This window comes from Scyliorhinus torazame, chromosome 24, assembly GCF_047496885.1.
Source record: "Scyliorhinus torazame isolate Kashiwa2021f chromosome 24, sScyTor2.1, whole genome shotgun sequence".
Taxonomy (NCBI): domain Eukaryota; kingdom Metazoa; phylum Chordata; class Chondrichthyes; order Carcharhiniformes; family Scyliorhinidae; genus Scyliorhinus; species Scyliorhinus torazame.
This window is the reverse complement of record NC_092730.1, coordinates 23,979,737-23,990,845: the sequence shown is the minus strand read 5'-3', so window position 1 is coordinate 23,990,845 and position 11,109 is coordinate 23,979,737.

The window sequence follows — 11,109 nt, the reverse complement described above, 5'->3', positions numbered from 1 at the left end:
ACAGAGTCCACACAGAGAGCTGTCTTCACTCACACAGAGTCCACACAGAGAGCTGTCTTCACTCACACAGAGAGCTGTCTTCACTGACACAGAATCCACACAGAGAGCTGTCTTCACTCACACAGAATCCTCACAGAGAGCTGTTCTTCACTCACACGGAGACCACACAGAGAGCTGTCTTCACTCACACAGAGAGCTGTCTTCACTCACACAGTGTCCTCACAGAGAGCTGTCTTCACGCACACAGAGAACTGTCGTCACTCACACAGAGTCCTCACAGAGTGCTGTCTTCACTCACACAGAGTGCACACAGAGAGCTGTCTTCACTCACACAGAGTCCACACAGAGAGCTGTCTTCACTCACACAGAGTGCACACAGAGAGCTGTCTTCACTAACACAGAGAGCTGTCTTCACTAACACAGAGTGCGCACATAGAGCTGTCTTCACTCGCACAGGGTGCACACAGAGAGCTGTCTTCATGCACACAGAGTGCACACAGAGAGCTGTCTTCACTCACACAGGGTGCACACAGAGAGCTGTCTTCACGCACACAGAGAGCTGTCTTCACTCACAGAGTCCTCACAGAGAGCTGTCTTCACTCACAGAGTCCACACAGAGAGCTGTCTTCACTCACACAGAGTCCACACAGAGAGCTGTCTTCACTCACACAGAGTCCACACAGAGAGCTGTCTTCACTGACACAGAGTCCTCACATAGAGCTGTCTTCACTCTCTCAGAGTCCACACAGCGAGCTGTCTTCACTCACACAGAGTCCACACAGAGAGCTGTCTTCACTCACACAGAGTCCACACAGAGAGCTGTCTTCACTCACACATAGTCCACACAGAGAGTTGTCTTCACTCACACAGAGTCCACACAGAGAGCTGTCTTCACTCACACAGAGTCCACTCAGAGAGCTGTCTTCACTCACACAGAGTCCACACATAGAGCTGTCTTCACTCACAGAGTCCACAGAGAGAGCTGTCTTCACTCACACAGAGTCCACACAGAGAGCTGTCTTCACTCACACAGAGAGCTGTCTTCACTGACACAGAATCCACACAGAGAGCTGTCTTCACTCACACAGAGTCCTCACAGAGTGCTGTTCTTCACTCACCCAGAGACCTCACCGAGAGCTGTCTTCACTCACACAGAGTCCACACAGAGAGCTGTCTTCACTCACACAGAGTCCTCACAGAGAGCTGTCTTCACGCACACAGAGAACTGTCTTCACTCACACAGAGTCCTCACAGAGTGCTGTCTTCACTCACACAGAGTGCACACAGAGAGCTGTCTTCACTCACACAGAGTGCACACAGAGAGCTATCTTCACTCACAGAGAGTGCACACAGAGAGCTATCTTCACTCACACAGGGTGCACACAGAGAGCTGTCTTCACGCACACAGAGAGCTGTCTTCACTCACAGAGTCCTCACAGAGAGCTGTCTTCACGCACACAGAGAGCTGTGTTCACTCACACAGAGAGCTGTCTTCACTCACACAGAGTCCTCACAGAGAGCTGTCTTCACTCACACAGAGTGCACACAGAGAGCTGTCTTCACTGACACAGAGTCCACACAGAGAACTGTCTTCATTCACACAGAGTGCACACAGCGAGCTGTCTTCACTAACACAGAGTCAACACAGAGAGCTGTCTTCACTCACACAGAGTCCTCACAGAGAGCTGTCTTCACTCACACAGAGTCCTCACAGAGAGCTGTCTTCACGCACACAGAGAGCTGTCTTCATTCACACAGAGTGCACACAGAGAGCTGTCTTCACTCACAGAGTCCTCACAGAGAGCTGTCTTCACTCACACAGAGTCCTCACAGAGAGCTGTCTTCACTGACACAGAGTCCTCACAGAGACATGTCTTCACTCACACAGAGTCCTCACAGAGAGCTGTCTTGACTGACACAGAATCCACACAGAGAGCTGTCTTCAATCACACAGAGTCCACACAGAGACCTGTCTTCACTCACACAGAGTCCTCACAAAGAGCTGTCTTCACTCACACAGAGTCCACACAGAGAGCTGTCTTCACTTACATAGAGAGCTGTCTTCACTCACACAGAGTCCACACAGAGAGCGGTCTTCACTCACACAGACAGCTGTCTTCACTGACACAGATCCACACAGAGAGCTGTCTTCACTCACACAGAGTCCACACAGAGAGCTGTCTTCACTCCCACAGAGTCCACACAGAGAGCTGTCTTCACTCACACATAGAGCTGTCTGCACTGACACAGAGTCCTCACAGAGAACTGTCTTCACTCACACAGAGTCCACACAGAGAGCTGTCTTCACACCCACAGAGTCCTCACAGAGAGCTGTCTTCACTCACACAGAGCCCACACAGAGAGCTGTGTTCACTCACACAGAGTCCTCACAGAGAGCTGTCTTCACTGACACAGAGTCCTCACAGAGAGCTGTCTTCACTCTCTCAGAGTCCACACAGCGAGCTGTCTTCACTCACACAGAGTCCTCACAGAGAGCTGTCTTCACTCTCTCAGATTCCACACAGAGAGTTGTCTTCACTCACACAGAGTCCACACAGAGAGCTGTCTTCACTCACACAGAGTCCACACAGAGAGCTGTCTTCACTCACACAGAGTCCACACAGAGAGCTGTCTTCACTCACACAGAGTCCACACAGAGAGCTGTCTTCACTCACACAGAGAGCTGTCTTCACTGACACAGAATCCACACAGAGAGCTGTCTTCACTCACACAGAATCCTCACAGAGAGCTGTTCTTCACTCACACGGAGACCACACAGAGAGCTGTCTTCACTCACACAGAGAGCTGTCGTCACTCACACAGTGTCCTCACAGAGAGCTGTCTTCACGCACACAGAGAACTGTCGTCACTCACACAGAGTCCTCACAGAGTGCTGTCTTCACTCACACAGAGTGCACACAGAGAGCTGTCTTCACTCACACAGAGTCCACACAGAGAGCTGTCTTCACTCACACAGAGTGCACACAGAGAGCTGTCTTCACTAACACAGAGAGCTGTCTTCACTAACACAGAGTGCGCACATAGAGCTGTCTTCACTCGCACAGGGTGCACACAGAGAGCTGTCTTCATGCACACAGAGTGCACACAGAGAGCTATCTTCACTCACACAGGGTGCACACAGAGAGCTGTCTTCACGCACACAGAGAGCTGTCTTCACTCACAGAGTCCTCACAGAGAGCTGTCTTCACTCACAGAGTCCACACAGAGAGCTGTCTTCACTCACACAGAGTCCACACAGAGAGCTGTCTTCACTCACACAGAGTCCACACAGAGAGCTGTCTTCACTGACAGAGTCCTCACATAGAGCTGTCTTCACTCTCTCAGAGTCCACACAGCGAGCTGTCTTCACTCACACAGAGTCCACACAGAGAGCTGTCTTCACTCACACAGAGTCCACACAGAGAGCTGTCTTCACTCACACATAGTCCACACAGAGAGTTGTCTTCACTCACAAAGAGTCCACACAGAGAGCTGTCTTCACTCACACAGAGTCCACTCAGAGAGCTGTCTTCACTCACACAGAGTCCACACATAGAGCTGTCTTCACTCACAGAGTCCACAGAGAGAGCTGTCTTCACTCACACAGAGTCCACACAGAGAGCTGTCTTCACTCACACAGAGAGCTGTCTTCACTGACACAGAATCCACACAGAGAGCTGTCTTCACTCACACAGAGTCCTCACAGAGTGCTGTTCTTCACTCACCCAGAGACCACACCGAGAGCTGTCTTCACTCACACAGAGTCCACACAGAGAGCTGTCTTCACTCACACAGAGTTATCACAGAGAGCTGTCTTCACTCACAGAGTCCTCACAGAGAGCTGTCTTCACTCACACAGAGTCCTCACAGAGAGCTGTCTTCACTGACACAGAGTCCTCACAGAGACATGTCTTCACTCACACAGAGTCCTCACAGAGAGCTGTCTTGACTGACACAGAATCCACACAGAGAGCTGTCTTCAATCACACAGAGTCCACACAGAGACCTGTCTTCACTCACACAGAGTCCTCACAAAGAGCTGTCTTCACTCACACAGAGTCCACACAGAGAGCTGTCTTCACTTACATAGAGAGCTGTCTTCACTCACACAGAGTCCACACAGAGAGCGGTCTTCACTGACACAGAGTCCTCACAGAGAGCTGTCTTCACTCACACAGACAGCTGTCTTCACTGACACAGATCCACACAGAGAGCTGTCTTCACTCACACAGAGTCCACACAGAGAGCTGTCTTCACTCCCACAGAGTCCACACAGAGAGCTGTCTTCACTCACACATAGAGCTGTCTGCACTGACACAGAGTCCTCACAGAGAACTGTCTTCACTCACACAGAGTCCACACAGAGAGCTGTCTTCACACCCACAGAGTCCTCACAGAGAGCTGTCTTCACTCACACAGAGCCCACACAGAGAGCTGTGTTCACTCACACAGAGTCCTCACAGAGAGCTGTCTTCACTGACACAGAGTCCTCACAGAGAGCTGTCTTCACTCTCTCAGAGTCCACACAGCGAGCTGTCTTCACTCACACAGAGTCCTCACAGAGAGCTGTCTTCACTCTCTCAGAGTCCACACAGAGAGTTGTCTTCACTCACACAGAGTCCACACAGAGAGCTGTCTTCACTCACACAGAGTCCACACAGAGAGCTGTCTTCACTCACACAGAGTCCACACAGAGAGCTGTCTTCACTCACACAGAGTCCACACAGAGAGCTGTCTTCACTCACACAGAGAGCTGTCTTCACTGACACAGAATCCACACAGAGAGCTGTCTTCACTCACACAGAATCCTCACAGAGAGCTGTTCTTCACTCACACGGAGACCACACAGAGAGCTGTCTTCACTCACACAGAGAGCTGTCTTCACTCACACAGTGTCCTCACAGAGAGCTGTCTTCACGCACACAGAGAACTGTCGTCACTCACACAGAGTCCTCACAGAGTGCTGTCTTCACTCACACAGAGTGCACACAGAGAGCTGTCTTCACTCACACAGAGTCCACACAGAGAGCTGTCTTCACTCACACAGAGTGCACACAGAGAGCTGTCTTCACTAACACAGAGAGCTGTCTTCACTCGCACAGGGTGCACACAGAGAGCTGTCTTCATGCACACAGAGTGCACACAGAGAGCTGTCTTCACTCACACAGGGTGCACACAGAGAGCTGTCTTCACGCACACAGAGAGCTGTCTTCACTCACAGAGTCCTCACAGAGAGCTGTCTTCACTCACAGAGTCCACACAGAGAGCTGTCTTCACTCACACAGAGTCCACACAGAGAGCTGTCTTCACTCACACAGAGTCCACACAGAGAGCTGTCTTCACTGACACAGAGTCCTCACATAGAGCTGTCTTCACTCTCTCAGAGTCCACACAGCGAGCTGTCTTCACTCACACAGAGTCCACACAGAGAGCTGTCTTCACTCACACAGAGTCCACACAGAGAGCTGTCTTCACTCACACATAGTCCACACAGAGAGTTGTCTTCACTCACACAGAGTCCACACAGAGAGCTGTCTTCACTCACACAGAGTCCACTCAGAGAGCTGTCTTCACTCACACAGAGTCCACACATAGAGCTGTCTTCACTCACAGAGTCCACAGAGAGAGCTGTCTTCACTCACACAGAGTCCACACAGAGAGCTGTCTTCACTCACACAGAGAGCTGTCTTCACTGACACAGAATCCACACAGAGAGCTGTCTTCACTCACACAGAGTCCTCACAGAGTGCTGTTCTTCACTCACCCAGAGACCTCACCGAGAGCTGTCTTCACTCACACAGAGTCCACACAGAGAGCTGTCTTCACTCACACAGAGTCCTCACAGAGAGCTGTCTTCACGCACACAGAGAACTGTCTTCACTCACACAGAGTCCTCACAGAGTGCTGTCTTCACTCACACAGAGTGCACACAGAGAGCTGTCTTCACTCACACAGAGTGCACACAGAGAGCTATCTTCACTCACAGAGAGTGCACACAGAGAGCTATCTTCACTCACACAGGGTGCACACAGAGAGCTGTCTTCACGCACACAGAGAGCTGTCTTCACTCACAGAGTCCTCACAGAGAGCTGTCTTCACGCACACAGAGAGCTGTGTTCACTCACACAGAGAGCTGTCTTCACTCACACAGAGTCCTCACAGAGAGCTGTCTTCACTCACACAGAGTGCACACAGAGAGCTGTCTTCACTGACACAGAGTCCACACAGAGAACTGTCTTCATTCACACAGAGTGCACACAGCGAGCTGTCTTCACTAACACAGAGTCAACACAGAGAGCTGTCTTCACTCACACAGAGTCCTCACAGAGAGCTGTCTTCACTCACACAGAGTCCTCACAGAGAGCTGTCTTCACGCACACAGAGAGCTGTCTTCATTCACACAGAGTGCACACAGAGAGCTGTCTTCACTCACAGAGTCCTCACAGAGAGCTGTCTTCACTCACACAGAGTCCTCACAGAGAGCTGTCTTCACTGACACAGAGTCCTCACAGAGACATGTCTTCACTCACACAGAGTCCTCACAGAGAGCTGTCTTGACTGACACAGAATCCACACAGAGAGCTGTCTTCAATCACACAGAGTCCACACAGAGACCTGTCTTCACTCACACAGAGTCCTCACAAAGAGCTGTCTTCACTCACACAGAGTCCACACAGAGAGCTGTCTTCACTTACATAGAGAGCTGTCTTCACTCACACAGAGTCCACACAGAGAGCGGTCTTCACTCACACAGACAGCTGTCTTCACTGACACAGATCCACACAGAGAGCTGTCTTCACTCACACAGAGTCCACACAGAGAGCTGTCTTCACTCCCACAGAGTCCACACAGAGAGCTGTCTTCACTCACACATAGAGCTGTCTGCACTGACACAGAGTCCTCACAGAGAACTGTCTTCACTCACACAGAGTCCACACAGAGAGCTGTCTTCACACCCACAGAGTCCTCACAGAGAGCTGTCTTCACTCACACAGAGCCCACACAGAGAGCTGTGTTCACTCACACAGAGTCCTCACAGAGAGCTGTCTTCACTGACACAGAGTCCTCACAGAGAGCTGTCTTCACTCTCTCAGAGTCCACACAGCGAGCTGTCTTCACTCACACAGAGTCCTCACAGAGAGCTGTCTTCACTCTCTCAGAGTCCACACAGAGAGTTGTCTTCACTCACACAGAGTCCACACAGAGAGCTGTCTTCACTCACACAGAGTCCACACAGAGAGCTGTCTTCACTCACACAGAGTCCACACAGAGAGCTGTCTTCACTCACACAGAGTCCACACAGAGAGCTGTCTTCACTCACACAGAGAGCTGTCTTCACTGACACAGAATCCACACAGAGAGCTGTCTTCACTCACACAGAATCCTCACAGAGAGCTGTTCTTCACTCACACGGAGACCACACAGAGAGCTGTCTTCACTCACACAGAGAGCTGTCTTCACTCACACAGTGTCCTCACAGAGAGCTGTCTTCACGCACACAGAGAACTGTCGTCACTCACACAGAGTCCTCACAGAGTGCTGTCTTCACTCACACAGAGTGCACACAGAGAGCTGTCTTCACTCACACAGAGTCCACACAGAGAGCTGTCTTCACTCACACAGAGTGCACACAGAGAGCTGTCTTCACTAACACAGAGAGCTGTCTTCACTAACTCAGAGTGCGCACATAGAGCTGTCTTCACTCGCACAGGGTGCACACAGAGAGCTGTCTTCATGCACACAGAGTGCACACAGAGAGCTGTCTTCACTCACACAGGGTGCACACAGAGAGCTGTCTTCACGCACACAGAGAGCTGTCTTCACTCACAGAGTCCTCACAGAGAGCTGTCTTCACTCACAGAGTCCACACAGAGAACTGTCTTCACTCACACAGAGTCCACACAGAGAGCTGTCTTCACTCACACAGAGTCCACACAGAGAGCTGTCTTCACTGACACAGAGTCCTCACATAGAGCTGTCTTCACTCTCTCAGAGTCCACACAGCGAGCTGTCTTCACTCACACAGAGTCCACACAGAGAGCTGTCTTCACTCACACAGAGTCCACACAGAGAGCTGTCTTCACTCACACATAGTCCACACAGAGAGTTGTCTTCACTCACACAGAGTCCACACAGAGAGCTGTCTTCACTCACACAGAGTCCACTCAGAGAGCTGTCTTCACTCACACAGAGTCCACACATAGAGCTGTCTTCACTCACAGAGTCCACAGAGAGAGCTGTCTTCACTCACACAGAGTCCACACAGAGAGCTGTCTTCACTCACACAGAGAGCTGTCTTCACTGACACAGAATCCACACAGAGAGCTGTCTTCACTCACACAGAGTCCTCACAGAGTGCTGTTCTTCACTCACCCAGAGACCTCACCGAGAGCTGTCTTCACTCACACAGAGTCCACACAGAGAGCTGTCTTCACTCACACAGAGTCCTCACAGAGAGCTGTCTTCACGCACACAGAGAACTGTCTTCACTCACACAGAGTCCTCACAGAGTGCTGTCTTCACTCACACAGAGTGCACACAGAGAGCTGTCTTCACTCACACAGAGTGCACACAGAGAGCTATCTTCACTCACAGAGAGTGCACACAGAGAGCTATCTTCACTCACACAGGGTGCACACAGAGAGCTGTCTTCACGCACACAGAGAGCTGTCTTCACTCACAGAGTCCTCACAGAGAGCTGTCTTCACTCACAGAGTCCACACAGAGAGCTGTCTTCACTCACACAGAGTCCACACAGAGAGCTGTCTTCACTCACACAGAGTCCACACAGAGAGCTGTCTTCACTGACACAGAGTCCTCACATAGAGCTGTCTTCACTCTCTCAGAGTCCACACAGCGAGCTGTCTTCACTCACACAGAGTCCACACAGAGAGCTGTCTTCACTCACACAGAGTCCACACAGAGAGCTGTCTTCACTCACACATAGCCCACACAGAGAGTTGTCTTCACTCACAAAGAGTCCACACAGAGAGCTGTCTTCACTCACACAGAGTCCACTCAGAGAGCTGTCTTCACTCACACAGAGTCCACACATAGAGCTGTCTTCACTCACAGAGTCCACAGAGAGAGCTGTCTTCACTCACACAGAGTCCACACAGAGAGCTGTCTTCACTCACACAGAGAGCTGTCTTCACTGACACAGAATCCACACAGAGAGCTGTCTTCACTCACACAGAGTCCTCACAGAGTGCTGTTCTTCACTCACCCAGAGACCACACCGAGAGCTGTCTTCACTCACACAGAGTCCACACAGAGAGCTGTCTTCACTCACACAGAGTTATCACAGAGAGCTGTCTTCACGCACACAGAGAACTGTCTTCACTCACACAGAGTCCTCACAGAGTGCTGTCTTCACTCACACAGAGTGCACACAGAGAGCTGTCTTCACTCATACAGAGTGCACACAGAGAGCTATCTTCACTCACACAGAGTGCACACAGAGAGCTATCTTCACTCACACAGGGTGCACACAGAGAGCTGTCTTCACGCACACAGAGAGCTATCTTCACTCACACAGGGTGCACACAGAGAGATTTCTTCACGCACACAGAGAGCTGTCTTCACTCACAGAGTCCTCACAGAGAGCTGTCTTCACTCACAGAGTCCACACAGAGAGCTGTCTTCACTCACACAGAGTCCACACAGAGAGCTGTCTTCACTCACACAGAGTCCACACAGAGAGCTGTCTTCACTGACACAGAGTCCTCACAGAGAGCTGTCTTCACTCTCTCAGAGTCCACACAGCGAGCTGTCTTCACTCACACAGAGTCCACACAGAGAGCTGTCTTCACTCACACAGAGTCCACACAGAGAGCTGTCTTCACTCACACAGAGTCCACACAGAGAGTTGTCTTCACTCACACAGAGTCCACACAGAGAGCTGTCTTCACTCACACAGAGTCCACTCAGAGAGCTGTCTTCACTCACACAGAGTCCACACATAGAGCTGTCTTCACTCACAGAGTCCACAGAGAGAGCTGTCTTCACTCACACAGAGTCCACACAGAGAGCTGTCTTCACTCACACAGAATCCACACAGAGAGCTGTCTTCACTCACACAGAGTCCTCACAGAGTGCTGTTCTTCACTCACCCAGAGACCACACCGAGAGCTGTCTTCACTCACACAGAGTCCACACAGAGAGCTGTCTTCACGCACACAGAGTTATCACAGAGAGCTGTCTTCACGCACACAGAGAACTGTCTTCACTCACACAGAGTCCTCACAGAGTGCTGTCTTCACTCACACAGAGTGCACACAGAGAGCTGTCTTCACTCACACAGAGTGCACACAGAGAGCTATCTTCACTCACACAGAGTGCACACAGAGAGCTATCTTCACTCACACAGGGTGCACACAGAGAGCTGTCTTCACGCACACAGAGAGCTGTCTTCACTCACAGAGTCCTCACAGAGAGCTGTCTTCACGCACACAGAGAGCTGTCTTCACTCACACAGAGTCCTCACAGAGAGCTGTCTTCACTCACACAAAGTGCACACAGAGAGCTGTCTTCACGCACACAGAGAACTATCTTCACTCACACAGAGACCACACAGAGAGCTGTCTTCACTCACACAGAGTGCACACAGAGAGCTGTCTTCACGCACACAGAGAGCTGTCTTCACTGACACAGAATCCACACAGAGAGCTGTCTTCACTCAAACAGAGTCCTCACAGAGTGCTGTTCTTCACTCACCCAGAGACCACACCGAGAGCTGTCTTCACTCACACAGAGTCCACACAGAGAGCTGTCTTCACTCACACAGAGTCCTCACAGAGAGCTGCCTTCACGCACACAGAGAACTGTCTTCACTCACACAGAGTCCTCACAGAGTGCTGTCTTCACTCACACAGAGTGCACACAGAGAGCTGTCTTCACTCACACAGAGTGCACACAGAGAGCTATCTTCACTCACACAGAGAGCTATCTTCACTCACACAGGGTGCACACAGAGAGCTGTCTTCACGCACACAGAGAGCTGTCTTCACTCACAGAGTCCTCACAGAGAACTGTCTTCACGCACACAGAGAGCTGTCTTCACTCACACAGAGTCCTCACAGAGAGCTGTCTTCACTCACGCAGAGTGCA